We start from the raw sequence: 20,377 nt of genomic DNA, 5'->3' as shown, positions 1-20,377 counted from the left end.
CAGTGGTGGGGAAGTTTGTGCTGATCAATCTACTTTTTTTATCCAACATACTTCTTTTATTATACTCTTGCAAGATGGCTCACTATTGTTTGGTGGTGTTATGGGTACTTACCCCCCCAATATCCTTAATTACTATATGCCTAAAATGTAATATTATCTGAGATTACCTGAAAGTGCTTATGAGTGACATATTTAGAATATACCTTACTGTTTTTCTTTTGAGTTGTTTCAGTTTTCCAGACCCTTCTTGATTCCTCAGAAGATGAGTCATCTGTGACTGGCTTCTCTTTTCATGAATGGTACTCTGCAGTCATGAACAAATAAAATGATCTGATGGTAAAATATAACCACATAAGCTCACAAAAAAATGCATTACCTATGGATAACCCATTTGAACTGGTAACCAGTATGGAATCTCAAATTGCAGCCTATCTGCCCTTGAGGCTAGGCTTCCAATGTACTTCCATCCTTAGAAGTTAGGATTTTTCCCCCTGTCTTCTCCCAGGTCAAAACGCCCTTGTGAGGTAGTCAGACTGGGATGGTACTCTAGGATCCGAGCTGCTGGCTGCTTTCGGATGTGCACTGAGGTTCCACATCTGCCCCAGCGACATCTGCAGCTCTGTCAGCAGGGATCATCTGGCTGTTTTAACTCAGCATCCTGGAAGCTGGAGTTGCTCAGCATTACTGTCCTTCTCAGTTTGCTCAGTCTTTCACGAAACGCCACACTGCTCCTGCTCTCTGTGGGCATCCCATCTTGAAATAAATGCCGGCAGGAACCCCCATTAGGTAGCAGTCTTGTTTGTCCTGCCTTCTGTTCACACTACAATGGGCAAAACCCAGGACAACTTCCCTTAGGTTTTCTTTTTAATTAGGAAAGGAAATGCGGAGAATCTGATCTAACTCCGTAATATCTTCCCCCTAATCACTGCCAGAATTTGCTTCTGTTTCCATGGCACTTAGCCAAGCCATTGCTTTGAGTCAAGTTACTGTTACTTCTGCCCTCTCTCAAGAGAAACCAGAGTTTAGAATATCTTGATCTTTGATTTGTGATTTTATAATCCTTTGCTGATTGGACAAGGTTTTTTGTTTGTAAAATAGTGACCATTTAGACCATCAAAAAAATATAAACAGTGCAGAAGAGAGAGCAGCATTTAAAAGGAATAAAAGTGTATACGTTTCTCTATGGTTGTATTATAGTGTTTCCCTCGTGTCTTTCTCAATGCACGGCCCTCTTTTCAGTTAACTGGAAAAATCTTGTCCATTAAAGATCAGCTTTGTTTTGTTCCTATCCCTTAAACTATGTGCATGCATCTTTTCATCCTTTCCTGTAGCATGAAAGTGACAAACTCATTTTCCTGGGTACCGTTAACCCTTCTAACTATTAACGGATCCCCATGTCTGAATCATCTTTGCATTAGTTACTTATGAAGAGCCTACAGCATGCTATGCATTTGCAAGAGAGCTGGGGACCAATGTGAACAATTCAGCTTGGTCCTACTCTGCTGGAGATCCTAGTTTTGCTCAGCACATTACTCTCCCAACATCACCCACCCTATACCTAACATTTCCATTTCTACTTCCTTTTAAGTCCTCTTTTGTTTTAAATGTTTTCCCATTTAAATAAAAAAAAAGGTTTTTTTGGTCTTATTTCTAATGCCCTAGTTCCCTCTTCTTTTCTTCCTCTCTGCTCACTCTATTCTTCTTCAGTGGTTTTCAGAAACTTGCCTAATCTGGTGCTAGATACTTTTTGGTGAAGCTTGCCCACTCCAAAGAATCAAAAAAGGAACCTGTTGCAGTGTCAATTCCTGAGTCCATCTTTGGAAGTTTCTGGTACAATATGTCTGGGCTGGGACCAGGTTGTCTGTAATTTTAATAAACTACATAGATGACTCTGAACATCAGGCAAATTAGGTCACTCTGGGCTACGTGACTTGTAACTCTGGTGTTGCCCCATCTGTCTCCTCTACCTAATGTGGATACTCCCTACATTACACTCTCCCAGCCTTGCTCTCTTCTTTCCTGCTCTCTTCCAAAGAGACCACCTGGAAATCACCCAGATAGTAAGGCCCCTGCTTCATGATCCAATCTCTGATCCATATCCAGAACCTGAATCTTTCTAATTATTGTATTTCCCAGACTTCACTTCTGCTTTTTCATCAACCTAGTGGATATTTCCTCCATCTTCCCCATTGCTCAAATTCAACATGTCTGAATGAATTCAGTAATTGAACTTCATTGTCAGACTGGCTTCTCTTCTTAGGTCTCTGGTTTCTATTCATGCCTATCATTTTCTCATTCACCTGGATTTCAAATCTCAGAGTCACTCTTGAGTCCTACCTCTTTTCTATCCCATGTCCACCCGGACACTCTCCTGCCAATTCTCTCTGCATAGTGTCTCTTGTATTTCTCTCTCTCTTTCTTTCTATTTGACTGCAATTGTCTCTGTTGAGGTCATTTTGACTTCATAACACAACTGCTGCCATTGCTGTTTGCCTCATCTCCCTAATTTCAGACCTTCTCCAGAGATTCAAATTTATCCCACACCGTCCTAATGCTCCATTTCACCAGGATGCCAACGTTCTAATTTAAAAGGAGAAAACTCTCTGTCAAGGGGACACTTGTGCTGTGGCCAGCTAATTTGCTTCTCGAAGGCAAGATAATGGGAAGCCAAATTGTAATCAGAAGATTGGTGTATATGGCATTAGAAGAGGGGAATTAATTACAGAATTGAGCCGTCTAATGATATGAAGATAAGTTAGCTGGATACATTGACCTCCATAAGAAAGATAAATGTATTACTCAGAATACATATATATCATGTCCTTGCACCAGAACACCCTCTTGTGGGATAGTGCTTGGATTGATACTGCTAACCTTACCTCTCTATGCCTCTATGGCTGATCCCTTACAAACTGCCCCTGGAGACATTAGCACATCCTTTTAGTTACCATCAAACTAGGTGGCCTGGGAGCCATCCCCTCATTTATAGCTACCTTTACATATCTTTGCTCTGACCCACTACACATTGATTATAAACTTAATTCCTGAGTGGTGGCCTGATGTTCCTTATTCCCAAGTTCTAGGAGGAAAATAGTATCCCAGTAGCCATCATTTATAAAGAATAGTAATATAATAACATTAATAAAATTAGGAAGAAATTACCCACAATCTCACACCCTTTAATGATCATTTTAACATTTTTTGTACATCTCTTTCTATCTTAACATGCATTTTGTATCATTATAATTATAGTATACTATCCATAGATAATGCTCTTCTCTCCATTCCAGGCTTTCCAATGGAATACAATAAAAAACTGAAAGTAAAAGCTGAGAGGCTAGAAAAGATTCAGGAAACAAAAGCTGAGAAACAGGAAGGTTGATAAGGCAGGTATAATGAGATAATAAACTAGAGAATAAAGAATAAATTTTGAGTGAGAGATGTGACAGAAGAGGTTGGCAAATCCTTTCTACAAAACTAATGATAAAACTGAACAGAATAGTCAAAAACATTTCTGGCTCTAAAAATTGACCACAAGTAAATAATAAATTGAGACACATTTATTGACAGATAAACTTCTGAATTTCAGGTATGAACAGTAAATTTTGTGGTGTTCTTGTCCAGGGAGGTTGCCTTGCCCAACACTACCCCACCTCTACAAGGATGAAAACCAGCAGCTCTACTGTGGGGGCTGATTTGATTTAGAGTGGAGGCGGAAAAAAATCCACACTCAGAGGCATTGCCAGTAAAAGGAACAATCTTGTAAACATATGAATAGGGCAGATCTAAGGTTGTAATCCTGGTTGGGGGAGCAGCGGACTAATAGACTGTCCAGAAATTTAATAGGGAGATCTTAAAACTCAAAGAGCCATAGAAGTGGTAGATAAGGTCTTCTTACCTCCTGGCTGATTGGGAGGCTGCATTCATGTGCAGGAGTGACCAGAGAGAGGACATGCTTTCCATACACTGATTGGAAGGCTATATGCATGCTTAGGGAAGATGTGAGAGGGCCTGGCAGAAAGCATTAGCCATCAGAATTGAAAATGCCTGAACTTCAAATATGTTTCCAAACCATGCATGGATACATCTGCATAGGGTTGAACCTAATTGGCATCAGATGTTTGAGTAGTCTTTAACCAATCATTAGCTGACTACTAAGCCATGCAGACACATAGGCAAACTCTAGAAAGTCAGACTAGGAAGTAAAAATAAGATTATAAAAAATAACCAGAGACATCAGCATCTGTCCATCATGGGGGTTACAGATATGGCAGATTTAGTCCAGAGAAAATTTCTAAGAACAAACCAAAAAAAACAGACAAAAAAATTCCAGCAACAACAACTCTCTTACACACACACACACACAAAATCAGAACCCAGGCCTATTATAATACATTACCTAAATTCTCAGTATTCTACAAAATATTATGCAATCATGCAGAGAAGCAGGAAAGTGTGACCCACACTGAGAGAAGAAAGCCAACATTATAACTTATAATGCTTACAGTAGGCCTAGATGTTGTATTTAGCAGACAAAGATGTCAAAGCAGTTATTTTAAATATGTTCTAAAGGAAACCATGTTTAAAGAATTAAAGGAAAATCTGACAATGACTCCACAAATATAAAATATCAATAAAACAGAAACTTTTAAAAAGAAACAAATGGAAATACTAAAGTTAAAAGATATTAACTGAAATGAAAAATGCACTAAATAGATTCAACAGCAAAGTTAATATGGCAGAAGAAAGGATCACTGCTCTTGCAGATAGACCAAATTTATCCAATTTAAAGAACAGACAAGGAAAAGACAGAAGAAAAATTAACAGACCCTCAGAGATAAGTAGGACAACATCAAATTTACCAACATGATAATGGGAGTCTCAGACGGTGAAAACAGAGAAGTAGAGAGAATATTTGAAGAAATAGGGCCAAAACATCCCAAATTTGATGACAAATATCCAAGAGTTCAATAGATAATGAAGATAGACATGATCTTACTTAACCTGATAAATGGAATCTATGAAAAACTTATAGATAACATTTTATTTCATCATAAAAGACTGAATGTTTTTGTCTTAAAATCAGGAACAAGACAGGACCTTAACTATCACCTTTTGTACTCAACATTGTATTGGAGGTTCTAAGACATGTAATAATAAAAAAGCAGAAAGAACAAAGAAAGGAAAGAGAGGAAAAAGAGAAAGAGAGAAGAAGGGGAGGAGAAGAGAGAAGAGAGGAAGAGAAGGAAGGTTGGAAGGAGGGTCATCCAGGTTTGAAAGGAAGAAGTAAAACAGTTTTTATTTTTTTACTGTCAGATGACATTATCTTGTATATAGAGAATCCTAAGGAATCAACAAAAATTACTAAAACTAATAAGTGAGTTTAGCAAAGTTACAGAATACGAGATCAATATACCAAAATCAATTTCAAAATACTAGCAGCAAACAATCCAGAAATGAAATTAAAACAATATCATTCACAATAGTATCAAAAAGAATAAATATTTAGGGATAAATTGAACAAAAAGAAAAAGACTTGTACACTGAAGACTACAAAATATTATTGAGAGAATCTAAAAAGATATAAGTAAGTAGACAAATATCCCATGTTTATGGACTGGAAAAAAATAGTGAAGATGTCAATTCTCCCCAAGTTGATCTATAGATTCAATAGAATCCTTATCAAAATCCCAGCAGACTTTTTTGGAGAAATTGATAATATGATCCTAAAATTTATATGGAAATGCAAAGGAACTAGAATTGCCAAGACATTTTTGAAAAACAAGAACAAAGTCAGAGCATTTACATTGCCAAATTTAAAAATTTATTATAAAGTCACAGAATCAAGAGTGTGTGGAAGTTGAATAAAGATAAATATGTAAATCAAAAAGCAGAATTCAGAGTCTAGAAATGAATTGTTATATTAATAGTCATTAATATTTTATAATTAAACATTTTTATTTTGAGATCATTGCAGATTCACATGTAGCTGTAATACATAATACAGAGAGATCTCATGTATTCTTTACTCAGTTTCCCCAATGGTAACATCTTGTAAAACTATAGTATAATATCATAGCCAGGGTACCGACATTGATATAGTCAAGACAGAGAACATTTCCATCTCCACAAAATTCCTCTTGTTTCCTTTATAGTCCCACACACTTCTCTTCCCTCCTCTCATTCTGGACCTATGGTAATGACTAGTCCCTTCTCCATTTCTACAATTTTGTCATTTCAAAAATGCTATATAAATGAAATCACATATATGACATTTTGAAACTGGATTTTTAGCTGGCATCATTCTCTGGAGGTTCATCCAAGTTGTTGAGTGCATCAATAGCTTTTTCTTTTTTATACTGCTGAATTTTTCTTTTTCTTTTTATTGCTGAGTAATATTCAATGTATATATCTACCAACAATTTGTGTAACCAATCACCTGGTTTTTTTTTTTTAAAGATTTTATTTATTTATTTGACAGAGAGAGCGAGAGAGCACAAGCAGGGAGAACAGTAGAGGGAGAGGGAGAAGCAGGCTCCCCGCCAAGCAGGGAGCCCGATGTGGGGCTTGATCCCAGGACCCTGAGATCATGACCTGAGCCGAAGGCAGACGCTTAACCATCTGAGCCACCCAGGCGCCCCTAACCAATCACCTGTTAAAGGACATTTTGGTTGTGTCCATTTTTGGCTATTCACAAAAAAGTTCGCTAAGAAGAATTGTATACAGTTTTTGTTTTGTTTTGTTTTGTTTTGAAAGAGAGAGGATGAGTTGGGGGGAGAGACAGGGAGAGAAGGAGCTTAAGTAAGCTCCATGCCCAGCACAGAGCCCATTGTGGGGCACAGGCTCATGACCTTGAGATCATGACCTGAGCCAAAACCGAGTCGGATGCTTAACTGACTGCGCCACCCAGGCGCCCCTGTATACAGGTTTTTGAATAAACACAGTTTTCATTTCTCTGGGATAAATGTCGCAACTGCCAGATTTATAATAGTTGCAGTTTATTTTTTAAAGAACCCAGCAAACTACTTTCTAGATTAGCTGTACCATTTTACAGTCCCATTAGCAACATAAGAGTGATCCAATTTTTCTGCATCTCTGCCGATATTTGGTATTATCACCATTTTTTATTGTAGCCATTTTGAAAGGTACGTAATGATATCTCATGGTGGTTTTAATTTGCATTTTTCTACTGGCTTTGCTGGTACACAGTGTCTTAATTATTACAGCTGTATCCTAGGCCTTAATAATGGAGAGTTACATTCCTCCCATTTTATCCTTTTTTTTTTTAAGGTTGTTCTAGTTATTCTAGTTTTGGTCAATTGTTTTTTGAGAAATATGTAAAGACATTTCTGTGAGGAAAGATAGTATTTTCAACAAATGGATCTCTGACAATTGGAGATATATATATATGCCAAAAAAATGAACATATATCCTCACATCACACATAAAAGTTAACTTAGATGAATCCTAGACCTAAATGGGAGATCCAAAACTATAATTCCAGGAAAAAATATAAGAGGAAATCTTTATGGCCTTGGATTAGGTAAAGATATCTTAGCTATATATCAAAAGTACAATCTATAAATAAGAAAGACTTCATCAACAGTAAAAGCTTTTGCTCTTTAAAAGACCCCAGTTTAGACAGTCTTTTCAAAACATGGTGTTGGGAAAATTGGACAGCCACATGCAGAAGAATGAAACTGGACCATTTCCTTATACCATACACAAAAATAGACTCAAAATGGATGAAAGACCTAAATCTGAGACAGGAATCCATCAGAATCCTAGAGGAGAACACAGGCAGCAACCTCTGTGACCTCAGCCACAGCAACTTCTTCCTAGACATGTCTCCAAAGCCAAGAGAAGCAAGGGCAAAAATGAACTATTGGGACTTCATCAAGATAAAAAGCTTTTTCACAGCAAAGGAAACAGTCAACAAAACCAAAAGACAACTGACAGAATGGGAGAAGATATTCACAAATGTCTTATCAGATAAAGGGCTAGTATCCAAAATTTATAAAGATGTTATCAAACTCAACACCTGAAGAACAAATAATCTAATCAAGAAATGAGCAGAAGACATGAACAGACATTTCTGCAAAGAAGATATCCAAATGGCCAACAGACACATGAAAAGTGCTCAACATCCCTCAGCATCAGGGAAATATAAATCAAAATCACAATGAGATACCACCTCACACCAGTCAGAATGGCTAAAATTAACCACTCAGGAAATGACAGATGTTGGTGAGGATGCGGTGAAAGGGGAACCCTCTTACACTGTTGGTGGGAATGCAAGCTGGTGTAGCCACTCTGGGAAACAGTATGGAGGTTCCTAAAAAAGTTGAAAATAGAACTACCCTACGACTCAGCAATTGCACTACTAGGTATTTACCCCAAAGACACGAAGGTAGTGATCCAAAGGGGCACGTGCACCCCAAAGTTTATAGCAGCAATGTCCACAATAGCCAAACTATTGAAAGAGCCTAGATGTCCATTGACATCTTCTTTCCATTTGGATAAAGAAGATATGGTGTATGCACACACACACACACACACACACACACACACACACACACACACACTGGAATACTATGCAGCCATCAAAAAATTTGAAATCTTGCCATTTGCAATGATGTGGTTGGAACTAGAGGGTATTGTGCTAAGTGAAATAATTCAATCAGAAAAAGATAATTATCATATGATTTCACTCTTACTTGGAATTTAAGAAACAAAAAAGAGGATCATACGGGAAGACAGGAAAAAATAAAACAAGACGAAATCAGAGAGGGAGACAAACCATAAGAGACTCTTAATAATAGGAAACAAACTGAGGGTTGCTGGAGGGGAGGGGTTGGGGGATGGGGTAACTGGATGATGGACATTAAGGAGGGCACGTGATGTAATGAGCACTGGGTGTTATATAAGACTGATGAATCACTGACCTCTACCTCTGAAACTAATAATACATTATATGTTAATTGAATTTAAATAAAAAAAATTTTCAAAATAAAAAAAGATCCCAGTTTAATAAGTAATCACCATTGTTTCACTCTACTTTTAGGAAAGCCTGACTTGGAGAAAGAAAAAACCTAAGTTATTTATTCCTAGACTCGTCCTATATCTCTCCAAGAATAAGTAGATACAGAATGCTCTTGAATAATAGAAGTTAGTGAGCTGGAATAATGGAGCCATATAGATACCAAAAGACCATTTTTCTTCCCTAACGTGAATTTTCGAAGTTGGTATTTGTTATACAGCCAAGATTTTCCTAAACTAGTTCACAGTCAACTGCTGAGATACTGAGGAATCACCATGCCATCATACCTTTCCAACTTGTGATATGTGAATGATATAATATGAATGATTATTTTTGCTTAAAGACCTCAAATTCTCTTATGATGAGCAAATAATATTCTTCAACTTGAATCACAATTGTTTGCAAATTAATTACATCGTGTATCTATGTTTCACTTGCCTGCACAGTAATCATGAAACTCTAAAGGAAATGTGGTGATTTTGTACTTGTATCAATTCAGAGCACAGTTGTGTGATCATTAGTTTGGGTCCCTGAGATGGAATCTTCAAAGTCTAGTCAGTGACAAGAAATTATGCAATTTTTGTCTTTTCCAAGCATATTTTGTATTCTGCTGGTGATAAACTATATTCTGTTGGCAATAAAATGATTGCTCAACAGGACAAATGTGGTATTATTTTCTAAATTCCAGTCTCTCAGGTTGTTTAGTATATACCAGCCTTCAACATTTCCACAGTCAGCCATGAGTGTTTATGTAATAATCAAATGAGCCCAATCACTTAAGGGCAACTTTGTTGATGACCTTGTCAGAGGCATTCTGTTTGGCACACAGGGTTGATGGACTCTTGGTCAGCACACAAGTGACAGAAAACACTTCTGTCTCAGTGAATTCACTTCTTTGATTCACAGAGTTCACATTAGAGATTGAGTTGCCAAAACTGATATTCAGTAGTATAGCAAATTATGCTTCTGTGTCTCTGACTCATTTCTTCCCAAGGTGTTTGGAGTGGTCATCTGTGGTTTAATTTGCAGAAGAGCCCTCATTAGAATGACACAGAGCACTTCCATACTTGAATTTTTAGCCTGATTTCAATCTCCAAGTGACAATCTTTTCCCTTTTGGCTGAAAGCTAACTGATTAGTTTCACAATTTGCTTATTTTGGCAGATCATATTCATAGGAACCCTTTCCAAAGATGGAAGAGGCACATGAGGAAAGGTAAGAATGAAGATAAAGCTATAAACCACACAGGCTCTCATGTCAGCTGTTCTTCACTGAAAACTACTCAAGCTCCACCTCTGGTGATCACCTCAGGTGATCATGGGCAAGTCAATTAATATCTCTGAGACTCATCTTTAAAATGGAGATTGGTTGTTTTTTTTTTTCTTTTAGTACAAAGAAGATATTATATGTAGAATGCTTAGCATAGGGCCTCACAGATAGTAAATGCTCAATAAATGTTGGCTGTTATTGGCATTAATTTTTTCATGCTTTAAATCCATGATGACAAAGTTTTTTAAGGCCAAATATTTCCTTCACTAAACTTTAAAATCATAAGAACAGTGATAAAGAAATGAAGCACTAAAGCATTGAGCAGGACATCCTATTTAACTTTATAGTTTATTTAAGATTTGCCTACACCTCAAATTTTGGGAATTTGGTTAATGGTTGTATGTATTTAAAAATTGGAGTGGTTACTTTAAGAACTGGCACTGGGAATGTACAAAATAAATTTTTCTTAAGTTCCAGTTTCTTCATTGGTAATGTTGGATTAGTAGTGTCTGTCTTATGACTATATCAACAGGTGCACTAGTGATAATGTCAGAAGACTAAACCTACCTCATCGCACACTTTTGGTGATGATCAAAAAGAGTAACAACCTGAAGAGAAGGTGAGGATTCCAGTACTTCTAAGATTAAGTTTAAGCACAAGTAGAACAACTTCCACAGCCATATTATTTTTCTGCCTAGACAAATTTCCTTTTTTGAGGTGCAAGGAAAATCTAACAATCTGCCTTGTTACTGGGGTGTTAAAGCCTTTTAATGATTAATGTGGATAGACTTATACCTATCATCTTGCTATTTTGTTTTCCATTTGTTTCATTTGTTCTTTGAGTTTTTCTCTCTATTCCCATCTTCTTTTGGATTAATTCAGTGCTTGCAATAATGGATTTTATTTCCTCTATTGACATATTAGCTGTATCTAATTTATTTATTTATTGTAAGATTTATTTGTTTATTTGAGAGGGAGAGAGAGGGAGAGGGGCAGAGGGAGAGCGAGGCAAGCAGACTTTCTGTTGAGCAGGGAGCCTGACATGGGGCTTGATCCCAGGACCTCAAAATCATCACCTGAGCTGAAATCCAGAGTCAAGTGCTTAACTGACTGAGCCACCCAGGTGCCCCTTTCTCTTATTTTTTTAAGTGGTTGCTCGAAGGCTTACAATAAGCATCATTAACTTACTACCATCGAGCTTTGTATATTATATCATGTCACATATAATGTGATACATTACAGTGCATTATGCGTTTTTTACCCATTGTATGCTTTTTGCTATTTTTGTCATACATTATACTACTACATATGTTATACATACTGTATTATCATTATTTAATTAATCAATTATCTTTTAGAGAAATTGAAAGAAAAGAAAATTAGTTTATATTTACCCACATTTTTACCATTTCCAGTGTTCTTCATTGTTTGTGATGATCGTAAGTTCGTCTTGGTAGCAATTCCATTCTTGTAGTGCAGCTCTGCTAGCGATGAATTCTTTCAGCTATTTTATTCCTGAAAATGTTTTTATTTTGTCTGCATTTTTGAGGGATATTTTCACTGAGCATTGAGTTCTAGATTAGCAGGGGTTTATTTTCAAAGCACTTTAAAGCTATTATTTTATTGTCTTTGACTTTTATGATTTCTGAAGACAAGCCCCTGTACATTCTTATTTTTATTTTTCTCATGAAAGCTATGTTTTTTTCCTCTGAATACTTTCAAGGTTTTGTATTTGTCTTTTGCGTTCAGTACTTTGACTACAATGTGCCTAGGTATCCTGTTCTTTATCCTGCTTGGTTTTCCCTAGCTTCTTAGATTAGAGAGTTTTTGGGTTTTTGTTTTTGTTTTGTTTTTATTAAATATAGGTAATTTTTGACTCTTATTTCTTCAAGTATTTTTATGCTCCATTTTCTCACCCCTGAGTTTCTGGAACTCCAATTGCATTTAGACTGCTTTATGTTGCCCCACAGGTCACGCATCGATATTTACTTTTCCTGATTTTCTTATCTCTGATCCTCATATTGTAAAAATTCTGTTGATCTATCTTTAAGTTTAAGCACTTCTTTTTGCTGCTTACAACCTGCTGTTAAAACCATATAGTGAGTTTTTTATTTCAGATATTGTATTTTTTAATTTTATAATTTCTATTTGATGTGTGTGTGTGTGTGTGTGTGTCCTTACATTTGACCTTCCACTCTGCAGTAACTTGTGCCTGGTTGAAAAACTTCAGAAGGGAAACTATAAGGATGAAGGATAAAATGAGCAACCAGTTACCCTTTATATAATCAGTAAAACAATATAAATTCCTACATTCCAAAAACATTTGATGTATATAGGTGTTAGTTTTCACATTTGTTCTAAATGAGACTTAAATTTAGAAAATACAGTTTCTAATTGGATCATATAATGTAATGGCAAATGAAAGTGGGGATATTAAAATATGAGACTTTCACTTATTCTTTAGAAGAATGAAAAGCCTCAGAGTAAATAGCCATGGTTGCCTCCCTCTTCAAAGGTCCTAACAATTATGTTTCTTCCCTTCACTTTGCTCCTGATTCTTAGTCATTATATCTTGGGGGAGGGAGGAGGATGGGCAATCCCTGGCCCTGGGGAAAATCAGAAGAATTGAACTTCCAAGACTGAGGTCAAAAATTTTGGAAAGAAAACATTTTTTAGTCTACCCAAGTACAATTCAATCTGGACTGTGTTCTAAAGGAAGATTTAGGAGAGACATTTCTCAGCTTTAGGACTAGAGAAAAAGAGCCATGTGAAGTCACCCAGGATGGAAAACTGAGGCTTGAACCTCGGGTCTTTGCCACGTCCCCCACTGGTGTGTTGCGGGGGAAGTATACAACCCCTTATAGCTCATTTTTGTCTATCCATTTGATTTTTTTATAGTTCCCATTTCTCTGCTACTTTTCACTATTGTACATTCATTCATCTTTCCCTACATCTGGATCATGACTGGCTCTCTTTCTTTGAATTTCTTTTTTACTTTAATTATGAGCTATGCATTCCTGCTTACTTAAACATCTGTTATATTTATTATTGTTTTATAATTGTGATTTTTGTTGTATATTTTATAGTGTGGATATGTTCTATAGAGTCTGGATTACATTATCTTCCTCTAAAGGGTATTGAGTTTTGTTTTGGTAGCCAGTTGAATTAATGGTAAGTTCTTATCATCCTATGCATCTTTTTTATATTCTTTATTAAGAGAATCTCTTTTGTTTTGAACTTCATCCTAAGGTACCTCTCTTATTCAAGTGTGTGGCTGCTCAGCGAGCAAACTATACTCGATTGGACTGGAGTGCCAATGTTTCTTAGCACTCTGAACCTCTGATGTCACCATATGGGTCTCAGCCCCAAGGCACGTGAGTCTTGCTTCACAGTTATACCCTACAGATGCATAGCCCTGGGCCCAGGACTCAAGGTTTCTGCAGAAGTATGGAGTGACCCTCTGAGCTTCTCTAATAACCTGTCCTGCAAATTCCAGCTGTCTCAGCAGTCTAGTCTGTTCTGCTCATCTCAGCTAATTGAGACTGCTGCTTTGCTTGGGTTCCACCTCTTTGCCCCAGAAGGAATTTGCCCCCAGGCAGAAAATTGGGTTATTGTGGAGCTTATTTTGTGTGTCTTCCTTCTCTCAGGGATCATAGTTCTGTGCTACCTATTTTTCAATACCTGAAAGCAATTGCCTCATATATTTTGTCTAGTTTATGGTTGTTATTGTGGGAGGGCAAATCTCCTAGTTACTCTGTCAAAGATGGAAGGTGGAAGTTCTATATTTAACTTTCATATTCTGATTCCAGATGATCAAGGGTAAGCTTTAAATCTTAATATGATTTATCCCGATGCCTTCTTCCCTGGGCCAATCCCTATTCATTGTAAATGTGCTCCAGAAAGAAGAGTAAAACATATCTTAAATGAAGTATTTTTTTCCTAAGAGAAAACAGTTGATAAAATAAATCTATACAATATTATAAATATTAGAGTCAAGTGTTAACTATTTTTTGCTCTGTTTTATTTCTTGATTCTTGTAGATAATTAAGAATTGACTATCTTACTAAGAAGAAAGTATACAGTAATACAAGCCTTTCTCAAGAAACAAGAAAGTTCTCAAATACACAACCTAAATGAGCTGGAGAAAGAACAGCAAATAAAGCCTAAGCCCAGCAGGAGAAGAGAAATAATCAAGATCAGAGCAGAAATCAATGAAACAGAAACCAAAAGAACAGTAGAACAGATCAATGAAACTAGGAGCTGGTTCTGTGAAAGAATTAATAAGATTGATAAACCCCTGGCCAGACTTATCAAAAAGAAAAGAGAAAGGACCCAAATAAATAAAATCATGAATGAAAGAGGAGAGATCACAACCAACACCAAAGAAATACAAACAAGTATAAGAACATATTATGAGCAACAATATGCCAGCAAATTAGATAATCTGGAAGAAATGGATACATTCCTAGAGATGTATAAACTACCAAAACTGAACCAGGAAGAAATAAAAAACCTGAACAGACCCATAACCACTAAGGAAATTGAAGCAGTAACCAAAAATCTCCCAACAGGGGTGCCTGGGTGGCTCAGTCGTTAAGCATCTGCCTTTGGCTCAGGTCGTGATCCCGGGGTCCTGGGATCAAGCCCCGCATCGGGCTCCTTGCTCCGCAGAAAGCCTACTTCTCCCTCTCCCACTCCCCCTGCTTGTGTTCCCTCTCTCGCTGTGTCTCTCTCTGTCAAATAAATAAATAAATTCTTAAAAAAAAAAAATTCTCCCAACAAACAAGAGCTCAGGGCCAGATGGCTTCCCAGGGGAATTCTACCAAACATTTAAAGAAGACTTAATACCTATTCTTCTGAAACTGTTCCAAAAAATAGAAATGGAAGGAAAATTTCCAAACTCATTTTATGAGGCCAGCATTACCTTGATCCAAAATCAGACAAAGACCCCATCAAAAAGGAGAATTACAGACCCATATTCCTGATGAACATGGATGCAAAAATTCTCATGAAAATACTAGCCAATAGGATCCAACAGTACATTAAAAGGATTATTCACCACAACCAAGTGGGATTTATCCCTGGGCTGCAAGGTTGATTCAACATCCACAAATCAATCAATATGATACAACACAGTAATAAAAGAAAGAACAAGAACCATATGATCCTCTCAATAGATGCAGAAAAAGCATTTGAGAAAGTACAGCATCCTTTCTTGATTAAAATTCTTCAGAGTGTAGGGATAGAAGGTACATACCTCAATATCATAAAAGCCATCTATGAAAAACCCACAGCGAATATCATTCTCAATGGGGAAAAACTGAGAGCTTTCCCCCTAAGGTCACGAACAAGGCAGGGATGTCCACTATCACCACTGCTGTTCAACATAGTACTAGAAGTCCTAGCCACAGCAGTCAGACAACAAAAAGAAATAAAAGGCATCCGAATTGGCAAAGAAGAAGTCAAACTGTCACTGTTTGCAGATGATATGATACTTTATGTGGAAAACCCAAAAGACTCCACCCCAAAACTCCTAGAACTCATACAGGAATTCAGTAAAGTGGCAGGAAATAAAATCAATGCACACAAATCAGTTGCATTTCTATACACCAACAACAAGACAGAAGAAAGAGAAATTAAGGAGTCGATCCCATTTACAATTGCACCCAAAACCATAAGATACCTAGGAATAAATCTAACCAAAGAGGCAAAGAATCTGTACTCAGAAAACCATAAAATACTCATGAAAGAAATTGAGGAAGACACAAAGAAATGGAAAAACGTTCCATGCTCATGGGTTAGAAGAACAAATATTGTGAAGATGTCAGTGCTACCTAGAGCAATCTACACATTTAACGCAATCCTTATCAAAATACCATCCACTTTTTTCAAAGAAATGGAACACATAATCCTAAAATTTGTATGGATCCAGAAAAGACCCTGAATAGCCAGAGGAATGTTGAAAAAGAAAAGCAAAGCCGGCATCACAATTCTGGACTTCAAGCTCTATTACAAAGCTGTAATCATCAAGACCGTATGGTACTGGCACAAAAACAGACACATAGACCCATGGAACAGAATAGAGAGCCCAGAAATGGACCCTCAACTCTATGGTCAACTAATCTTCGACAAAGCAGGAAAGAATATCCAATGGAAAAAAGACAGTCTCTTCAACAAATGGTGTTGGGAAAATTGGACAGCCACATGCAGAAGAATGAAACTGGACTATTTCCTTACACCACACAAAAATAGACTCAAAATGGATGAAAGACCTAAATGTGAGACAGGAGTCCATCAACATCCTAGAGGAGAACAAAGGCAGCAACCTCTTCGACCTCAGCCACAGCAACTTCTTCCTAGAGACATTGCCAAAGGCAAGGGAAGCAAGGGCAAAAATGAACTATCGGGACTTCATCAAGATAAAAAGCTTTTGCACAGCAAAGGGAAACAGTCAACAAAACCAAAAGACAACTGACAGAATGGAAGAAGATGTTTGCAAATGACATATCAGATAAAGAGCTAGTATCCAAAAATCTATAAAGAACTTATCAAACTCAACACCCAATGAACAAATAATCCAATCAAGAAATGGGCAGAAGACATGAACAGGCATTTCTGCAAAGAAGACATCCAAATGGCCAACAGACACATGAAAAAATGCTCAACATCGCTTGGCATCAGGGAAATCCAAATGAAAACCTCAATGAGATACAACCTCACACCAGTCAGAATGGCTAAAATTAAGTCAGGAAAGGACAGATGTCGGTGAGGATGCGGAGAAAGGGGAACCCTCCTACACTGTTGGTGAGAATGCAAGCTGGTGCAGCCACTCTGGAAAACAGTATGGAGGTTCCTCAAAAAGTTGAAAATAGGGCTACCCTACAACCCAGCAATTGTACCACTGGGTATTTACCCCAAAGATACAAATGTAGTGATCCGAAGGGGTATGTGCACTCCAATGTTTATAGTAGCAATGTCCACAATAGCCAAACTATGGAAAGAGCCAAGATGTCCAACAACAGATGAATGGATAAAGAAGATGTGGTGTATATATACAATGGAATATTATGCAGCCATCAAAAACCCCCCGAAATCTTGCCATTTGCAATGATGTGGATGGAACTAGAGGGTATTATGCTAAGAGAAATAAGTCAATCAGAGAAAGACATGTATCACATGATCTCACTGATATGAGGAATTCTTAATCTCAGGAAACAAACTGAGGGTTGCTGGAGTCGTGGGGGGTCGGAGGGATGGGGTGTCCGGGTGATAGACATTGGGGAGGGTTTGTGCTATGGTGAGTGCTGTGAATTGTGTAAGACTGATGAACCACAGACCTGTACCTCTGAAACAAATAATACATTATATGTTAAAAAAAAAAAAAAAAAGAAGATAGTAGGAAGGGAAAAATGAAGGGGGGAAATCGGAGGGTGAGACGAACCATGAGAGACTATGGACCCTGAGATACAAACTGAGGGTTCTAGAGGGGAGGGGGGTGGGGGGATGGGTTAGCCTGGTGATGGGTATTAAAGTGGGCACATACTGAATGGAGCACTGGGTGTTATACGCAAACAATGAATCATGGAACACTACATCAAAAACTAATGATGTAATGTGTGGTGATTAACATAACATAATAAAATTAAATTAAAAAAAGAAAACACATGAGTATAAACACCTCCAATTGTCTAAACTGAAGACAATAGTTGAATTTGTATGCTTCTCCTCTCACTCCTTACTGTCATGGGAAGATCTAGGAAAAATCCCAGTCTTATAGTCTGAACTCCCTTGCTCAGACCATATGCCACATAATGACTATCATTTTCTTTCATGTATATTAAATAAGAGTTTATACTTGTGTGGTTGTTTTGTAGAATATAAAAGTACTAACTCTAAAAAAAAAAAGAATTGACTATCTTATACTAAATGTAGTTTTCTTTATCTGGCTTTTTATCAAATAACAATTTCTTTTTTTTATGTTTGATAATAGGATTTTGGTCATAAGGCAGATTTAAATATCTGTTCATATAAGAATCATCAAAGAGATGCTCTAACACTAATAGTATGGTCTTATCAGAAGACTGTTTGTTGATCAGAATTAATAAGCATCTTGGCTTACAAATTCAATATTTATTGTAGATTTCAACTTCTAGGCTTAGTGGTGGAATGTACTGGCTTCCTAGAGGGTCCAATAAAGCTTGTAACAAGCTGTTCTAGTTAATTGTATCCTTCAGTGTGTCTCAGAGAAAGAGGATGCTAAAACTTTAACCTCAAATTTATTTTTGTACCTTGCCATATACCCCAGGATGAAAGGTCAAATTTCATACAAATTCAGTGCATCAGAATATTGAATGAAACATGTTTTCATATCATTGAATTGCAGATTTGCTGGACTTTTATCTTACTGCACTCTTTCTATTATGAAGCTTTTAAATCCACACTCTCCTTGGTTCATTTGTCGTATACACTTTTGGGTCAATTACAAGTCTGCCTCACTGCCTGCCTTGTTTCCTGCCAGCAAGATAAACACTGAACAGAGCCTTTTATCTTAGCGGGGCCTCTCCAGATACTGCATTAGAACAACTTTGCTCTCTTCAATGTATTATTTATGGGATTTTAAGTTTTTCTTTCACTTTGGGTGTGAACCCAAAACTTTCTTATGCAATGTAGCAGATGTAGTGATAAGTACAAGCGATTACCTGTCTTCCTGTGATTTTGTCTGTGGCACTTCCTTTGGCTAATGGCTTTCAGCTGAGCTATTTTCTGGCACTAACATTATGAACTTGGGTTTACAGGATTTTGTGGCTGAGGACTATTTTAAACTCAGGCATGTTGAAGGGTGACATACTACTGTGTTGGGCAGAGGATATTTATGGTGACAATGGCCATAAATCCATTCACGATTGCATATCATTGCTCTACTTACCAAGATAACCTGACCACATTAGAATGCTAGTTGCCCTCTGTTTTTGGTGAATGTTCCCTTAGACAGTTTCTCGAAGACACCACATCAACCACCTCCATCAAAATCATCCTGGGTGTTTGAGCCACGCCTAGACCTGTATCAAGTGTTCAGGGTTGAAGCCTGGAGCTTGCATTTTATTTATTTTTATTTTTTATTTTTAAAGATTATTTATTTATTTGAGAGGGAGAACAGAGCATGAGAGAAAGCATACACAAGTGGGGGGTGGTGTAGAGGGAGAGGGAGAAGCAGACTCCCCACTGAGCAGGGAGCCCGATGTGGGGTTTGATCCCAGGACCCAAAGGCAGATGCTTAGCCGACGGAGCCACCTAGGCGCCCCTGGAGCTTGCATTTTAAACAAGCATCTGAGGTGGCTCTCAGGCACAGAAAAGTTTCAGAACCACTTTCTTGATGAGATTTTTTTTAACTAACATATAATGTATTATTTGTTTCAGGGGTACAGGTCTGTGATTCATGAGTCTGACACAATTCACAGCGCTCACCATAGCACATACCCTCCCCAATGTCCATCACCAGCCACCCCATCCCTCCCACCCCCCACCACTCCAGCAACCCTGTTTGTTTCCTGAGATTAAGAGTCTCTTATGGTTTGTCTCCCTCTCCAGTTTTGTTTTGATTCATTTTTTCCTCCCTTAACGAGAGATATTTTAAGATCCAAATTGGCAAAATATTGACTAATTAAATCTATGATCTGATAAGTTCATATAACATATGATTTTGCATAAATTTTTGGTCTAGAATTTTGCATATATATATACCTATTGCTGTGTTTATTGCAGTAGCCTGGACAAGAGATGGCACCTCCACAGGGTGAGAATTTCCTGTTTTGTCTGTATTGTCAATTTCAATTAACAGCCACACCATTTCCCAACTTTCTTAATGGGATATAACAAAGTCACCCTTATGGTTCAGGTCGTTCTTTTTTAAGATCCTCAGTTTTCTGAGCCAATTTATCATGACAATTGTAGAAGAAGTGATGATGCCATTGTCTCTCTCTGAAGTGGGACTGATGTTGCCTCCTAAGATCCATGTAGCTTTCTCCAGACTTTGTTGCTTATGTCAAAAGTATAAGTGGAATTCTCCAGA

Source organism: Phoca vitulina, unplaced genomic scaffold, assembly GCF_004348235.1.
Source record: "Phoca vitulina isolate PV1807 unplaced genomic scaffold, GSC_HSeal_1.0 scaffold25, whole genome shotgun sequence".
NCBI lineage: Eukaryota > Metazoa > Chordata > Mammalia > Carnivora > Phocidae > Phoca > Phoca vitulina.
This window is presented reverse-complemented; position numbering follows the sequence as displayed.